Genomic DNA, 6,917 nt, shown 5'->3' on the forward strand with positions numbered 1-6,917 from the left:
TCGATCCCTGGCCTCGCACAGTGGGTTAAGGATCTGGCATTGCCGTGGGCTGTGGTGTAGGTTGCAGACATGGCTCGGATCCCACGTTGCTATGGCTGTGGAGTAGGCCAGCAGCTAAGGCTCTGATTCAACCCCTAGCCTGGGAACCTCCATATGCCACATGTGTGGCCCCAAAAAAGACCAAAAAAAAAAAAAAAAAAATCTGCCCTATGTGCATGTATCAGACACACTTGTTCCCAACAAGCTGATAATTTTGCTGAGTCACCTTGCCTCAGACGCCTTTGCTTTCCTCCCCCTCAGGAGGAATCATCCTCACAAGGCCACTCTTTGCAAATACAAACCAACCAATTCAGCGCCTACACCCCCTAACCACCTCCCTCGTCAGGAGCTCACACTCCTGGCCACTATCCACCTGCCCAGTCACCACAGGGCCAGATGTGAGCCAGCTAGGGACAGCCCCTGTGCCCCAAAGGCCTCCGAAGTATCAGACAAGCCAGTCTCAAACCTGTTTACCACACCTCACCTGCTTCTTCCCACAGACAATGTGGTAAGAGCTCTTGCGCACAGGTCTTTTCCGCTGCCTCCGGACTGCCCCGGTGCTTCCTTGTGACCCTCAAGGGCATGAAATGTTTCCCTCACTTGTGTGTATAATAAACTCTCTTTTCAATGGCCGTTGTCTCTGGCTCTACTGGCCCTACCATACCTAAATAATAAGAAATCTTACTAAAACCAAAGGGAGGCAAGAAAAGGGGACCAGAGGGTGGTTATTGGCCAATGCTAGTTACCCACGTATTTTATCTGCTTTTTTCCCCCGAGAGGCGGGTTAGACGGTTGCCTCTCTGCAAAGTCCAGTTAGGAAACAACTGGTGCAGGTGTGGAGACAGCTGGTTGAGACACACTTAACCAGCAAGACAAATGCAGGAAGGGGAAGAAGAGGAAGTGAGACATAAAGGGCCATCGCTGCCAGGCTCAGCAAGTGCCAATGCTTGGAAAGCTGTAGAACCAGCCGAGGTGGGCATAGAAGGGCCAGGGCATCGTGCAGTTTCTCCCCGGGGAGAACTGGCTGTGGGAAGGGGTGAGGGGTCAGAGGTGAGGCCCTCACTGTCACTTCTGCATTTCACAGTCTTGTGACCTTCGAATGGGATCCCAGGAAGAGCTCCTCCTCAGAAACCACTTCACAGGGTACAGTACTTCCAGGGAATAAGTTTTCCAGTAAAGCGTATTTACCTGATTGCACCTGAGAGGCCATTACCACAGTCTGAAAGTTAAGTCCCACTTGTGCTGCCTATGTCACAGACTTCTCCCGAACCCTTCAACCATCACCATGTTTCTCTTCAACAAGATTGTGTGAGCTCCCTTCTCCCAGCCAAGGACATTTGAACCCCAAAGAAATTCCTCAGCCCTTGAAAGAAATAGAAGGATCTCTTCAGCAGGATTTCTAGATCTGTGCTCTGGTGCCAGACCAAAAAAAAAAAAAAAAAGTTAAACCTTGGAATTACAGTGGTGTGTGGTTTCTGAGAAAAACCCCATGTGCTGAAATTCATTAATTTGAGTACTTAGCACATTTACTGTCACGCTATTTCCTAACCGGTAGAAAAATATTTCAATATTAAATAAAAGTGTGGCTGCATTGATATGTGCCTCAGAGTATAAGCCCTGGTTTACTCTATCTAAGACAAAGAAACTCAGCACTCCAAAGAGGAAAAAACTTTCATAAACCCAACAAAGAGATTGTAAATAAAAATTTAAACATCTGTACATGCATAGACCCACACACAAAATGCGTGTCAATACACACACACACACACACACACACACAAAACTGATCCTGCTTTAAATGTATGAAGTATTTCTGAATGTGGAAATCTCTTTCTTTTCACAGACTTGCAGTTTTTCAGTCCCAGTGGTAGAGGTTCTCCGTGCCGAGGGGAGTACGCGTCTTTGCAGCATGAAAGACTCTTTGTACTGTGTTCTTGTGCTACTTTTCCATTCAGTATGGAGCAGAATACCACAGTTATTCTCCACACTATCACAAATAAAAGCAAAGCAAATGGTGCTTTATAAAATTGGTACAATTTGTAGAAAGGGAAAGGGGAATTTGTAATAATTTTACATTACAATATTATGAATTTTTTTTTATTTAGAGAGAATTCAAGGTCATGTCTTCTAAAATAATGAGGGTTTCTGTGAATGTTAATGACATCCTTTGAGATCTTCTACCTGGAATTAAGTGCAGTCCCATAATTCTTTGGGGAGCCCCAGACCACTCTGGAAAGCCTCCAGGGTGCATGAGTATTCAGGCCTACAGCAGGGAAAAAGACATCTATCTCTTGCTCGCCAACACACTCTGTTGGGCCACAGTATCATGATGTGCCTTGAGGGAATCTTGTCACTCCTGCTCTCAGTCCATTTGGTAGAGGTGAGGCTAACCTTGGACCCTGGTGCTGGAAGTGAGCTCATGACCCCAAGCCAAACTGATAATATCCAATCTCAGGACCTTAACTGGAATTTTTGTAAAGGAAATTCTTCCTCTAAAGCTGTCCTGGTGGTAAAACATAAGTCTCAAATTTTTGGTGAACACATTCATCATAACTTTAGAAAAGCCCTGGAATGAAGCCAGCCCTTAAGAAAGAAAGCAGAGTCAAAGATGTTGATGTTGACATGGAGATGTGCTGTGTAGGTTTCTCTTCAGGGAAGGACTGGATGCCCAGCTGCGGGGAGTGTGGCCATCCGATGGCCTCTAGCCATCAGCTTCTTCAGAGTCTGCCTCATCTGACAGAGTTGCCTCACCTGAGGACATGCCCTTATGATTCAGCCCACATTAGTGACTGTGCAACATTATCAAGACCAGCCATTTTGACCAGTCTTGGGAAAGACCTCATGGTCAATGCAGAATATTAACTCAGGGGGTTGGTTGAGGTTTAGCAGGACCTGCATCATGGTTTCACTTCTCCCTTTGCCTTTCCCATCACAGGTAACAGCTTGCACTCTGAGCTCCATCTTAGCCTCTGCTTCTGGAGGGCTCTACCTGTGGTAGGTAGAGGAAAACAGATGACTGATAAATTATTTGGGAAAGTAGTTATGGCTGAAATAAATTCTCTCTCCATACTTCTAATAGATTGTGTCAGTTAAGTCTCTAGCAATTGCAAGGTTCTTGACAAAACAGGCTCTATATACTATAGCACAAAGCTTTCATGGGAAATTCTGATAAATATCTGGTTGTATCTCGGTATCTTCTGCTTTTGCATTTCTAGCTATCAACTCTCTCACTCTCCTCAAATAAACCTGGTAACCCATCTTAATCTCAGGTCTATGAGAAATGAAATCTTGCCACCCAAATTACTGATGGCTATATAAATAATTAATGAAAGAAGGAGGACTTGAATCTAGAAATGTCTTCTTTCAAAGCCTATTGTAGACAGCAAGGAAAAGGCATATTTAGGAAAGAGAAGTGAGTGTGATTCTAAGGTAAGGAACAACTGTGTCCAGGTATAGGGAGCCAAGAAAGGCAGAGGGGGAGGAAATGAGATTATGAGCTAATATTTACCCCTAATTTATATTTACTTCCGTCTGTAGCTTTTTGTCTATGTTGTCCCACTTTGTCCTATAGGGCTCCCATTCTATTAAGTACAGACTTTATAGTTTCTCCAAACATTTTCTCACCTCTTGTTCTATTAAAATCCTCCCTATTTAATGATAACACAGTGCTATTCTCTGCTGTCTCCTAGATAGTCTTCACTTCAGTACCACCCTTATACCTTGTCAGGAGATGCCTCTACTCACAGAACTAGCTGTTAGGACCCCACTGGGCTGTTGCTCAGCTTTCTTTCTCCCAGTGGCATGAGGAATCTATAGGACCAAGCCACAGGCTTTTGCTTACCCTTCCAGAGTACACTCCAGACACCAGAGAATTTCATGTTCCCTACATAGGCCACTTCCTTTGGCTAGACTCCAAAAATGCTGACCACACGACTGGTGTGTACAACTCTAGATCCAAGGGGTGGAGCAGCCAGGAAGTGGTTGTCTGTGCAGAGTGAGGGCAGAGATTGCAAAAGTGGGCTGCTAGTGGAAAGGAAAAACAAGGGGGTGTGCTGTGTACCAGAAGTCAGCCCTGAACTCTAAGGAATTCCAGGATTCTAAACTGGAAACAACTCAAGAGGTGAAGGGTAACTTTTTCCCCATTATTCTTTGTTTCTTCTTCTAAATCATCAAATTGTCCTGCTCTTTCCATCTCTAGTCATTTGACATCTCAGAATTACAGAAAATCAGTAAAATCATCACTGTAAATTCTCCTGAGGGGAAGTGTAGGTCTAAGGGACCCTCACTCTGTAATCCATGACATGAATCTGAGCGTAACTTTGCTACTAACTGGAACATTTACTGCTTTCCTTTCTCCTCATGCAACTCAACAGAGTGACTGTTGAGTACCAGGTACATTACTGAGAACCTACAGTGTCTGACATTGAGAATTCAAATGATTAGGACTTGTTTTCTGCTCTTAAGGAGTTTGTAACATAGTGTGTATAGGATGTCTTTGTATGTGTGTGACACAACCTATAAAAATGATTGTAATAATATGTAACTATAAATGACTGATGATTCATTAACCATGATTTTTTAATAATTTGGGGGAGGTAGGTAGGAAGGACCAGCAGGGGGAAGAATTGGCTCTGAATGGTTTCAGAGAAATGGTGCAGGGTTTAAAACGACCTGTGTACTCAAGGAATACCAAGTAGCTCTATCTTTCCAGGTCTTCCAATTTAAGAGGTGGAGGAAAGCATGATAAAAACTAGCCCAAAAAGGCAGGAGATAAGTCATGGAGGACCTTGGATGCCCTGGAATAACAAGGCATTGAGACTTTACCTATAGATTGAGAACACAAATTGAAAAATATTATACAGAAGAGGGACATGGTCATATTTAAAATGGAGAAAGATTATTTGAGGGCAGAGGTAGATTCAATCCTGAGTGAATCAAGAGTGACCACAAAATTGTTGCCAAACTGACACACTTTGAGACTGAAAAAGGAGCACTGCTATCATCCCACTCAGAAAAGAGGCATAAACTGGGACTGTCTCTGGAAAACTAGATGTATGTTTAATATAATTTGAGGGGACTTGGCAGTGGGGCCATTTATGAAGTTTCCGAAATGATCTAAGTTGGAGACAGAGGAGCTCTATGAAAACAATAGTAGTGAGGGTAAAAAGGAGAGATGAACTTAAGGCATAGTTAGAAGATAAAACTGGTAATCTTTGATTAATGGTTACAAAGGATGAAGAAGAGGAGAGGATCTCTGCTGTCAGCTCTGATATGTTTAAAATTTGGAAGATGTCCCATCAGTCCTTACATCTAGAAAAAAACTGAACAAATTGAAAATAAGTGACATTTCTTGGACCCATCAGAGAACTGAAGTCACAAGGTAAATATCCATCCCCAAATTTGGCAAGACAGAAAATTCAGTCACAGCCAGAATATGTTTACCTAGGGAGGAAGCCTTTGGAACCATAAACTAGTAGAAACACAAATGTTAATTCTGATGAGTTGAGACTGAGTGTGGGCTAGCATAAGAGTGGGAAAATCCTTAAGGGCACAGTCTTAGTGGGACCACCCACATTTTCATGGATTCTGCTTTCAGAAGTCCCACCAGGTTCTTTTTGTGAAAAGCCAAGAAAATCCCCATGTGGTTCTGGCAGGGGGAGGGGTAAAACATCAATTTGAAATAGGTGCAGAGTTCCACGGTGTTCTCTGTAACAAAGGCCTATATTCAACCTGCGAAAAGGACATTTTCCTCAACCTCTGCCCCCTCTATGCCTCCTGTCTGAAATAAGGGGAGGAAAAAGGGAAGTCACAACCCAGGAACTCAAGCCCACTAAAAGACTGAGATTTAATCATAAGATTATAGAATCTTTCCCCTCCAATATCTTACCACAATGCCAATAAGTTTCCAATGTAATAGCAGTGGACTACAGGTTAAAGGGCTACAAGATTCAGATTCTATCTAACAAGAGTTCTTAAGGAAGCCCCAAATCAACAGGAAACAAAATCAGGGACACTATAGGAAATTGAAGCTTCTGATATCTACAGCTAAAACAAACAATACAGGCAACACAACTCAGAAGATTAACATAAAACTTTGCACTAAAAATCTGTTTGCTTTAATCCTTATTATACAATACATAATAGCTTTCAGAAATGAATTATTAGGCATGCTAAAAGACAAGAAAAAACAGAGCAAGTCTCAGAACCAGACCTACATTTGGCATAAACTTGAAATTATCAGGCATGAATTTTAAAATAACTATGGTTATTATGTTAAAAAGCTCTAATGGAAAAAGTAGAGAACCTGGAAGAACAGCTTGATGATGTGAACAAGAGATAGAAATTCTAAGAAAGAGAAAAAAAGGAAATTCTAAAAGTCAAAAACACTGTAATGTAAGCGAAGAATGAAGATGAACTCATCAATACACTAGATATGATTGATAAAAGAATCAGTGTACTTAAAGATAAATCAATAGACATTTCCCAGACTAAAATGCAAAGAGAAAAGGAATTAAAAATATGAGAATACTGAAGGTCAGTATGACAACTCCAAAGAATGTCATATATGCATTATTAGAACACTAGAGAAGAAAGAACATAAGAAACATTTGAAGTAATAATAATGGTGAGAACTTTCCCAAGTAATGACAGATACCAAACCACAGATCCAAGAAGCTCAAAGAACAGAAGCAGGATAATTACAAATAATATATATACCTAAGCAGATCATGTTCAAACTGCAGAAAACCAAAGACAAAGAGAAAAAAATCTTAGAAGGGAAAATGAAGGAGTAAGGATAATTCTCAGGCATCTGCTATGGGTGGCATCTATACTATAAGGAAGACAGGCTGGAAAGCTTTCCATCTTGATTTCAACTT

Source organism: Sus scrofa, chromosome 1 (genome assembly GCF_000003025.6).
Source record: "Sus scrofa isolate TJ Tabasco breed Duroc chromosome 1, Sscrofa11.1, whole genome shotgun sequence".
NCBI lineage: Eukaryota > Metazoa > Chordata > Mammalia > Artiodactyla > Suidae > Sus > Sus scrofa.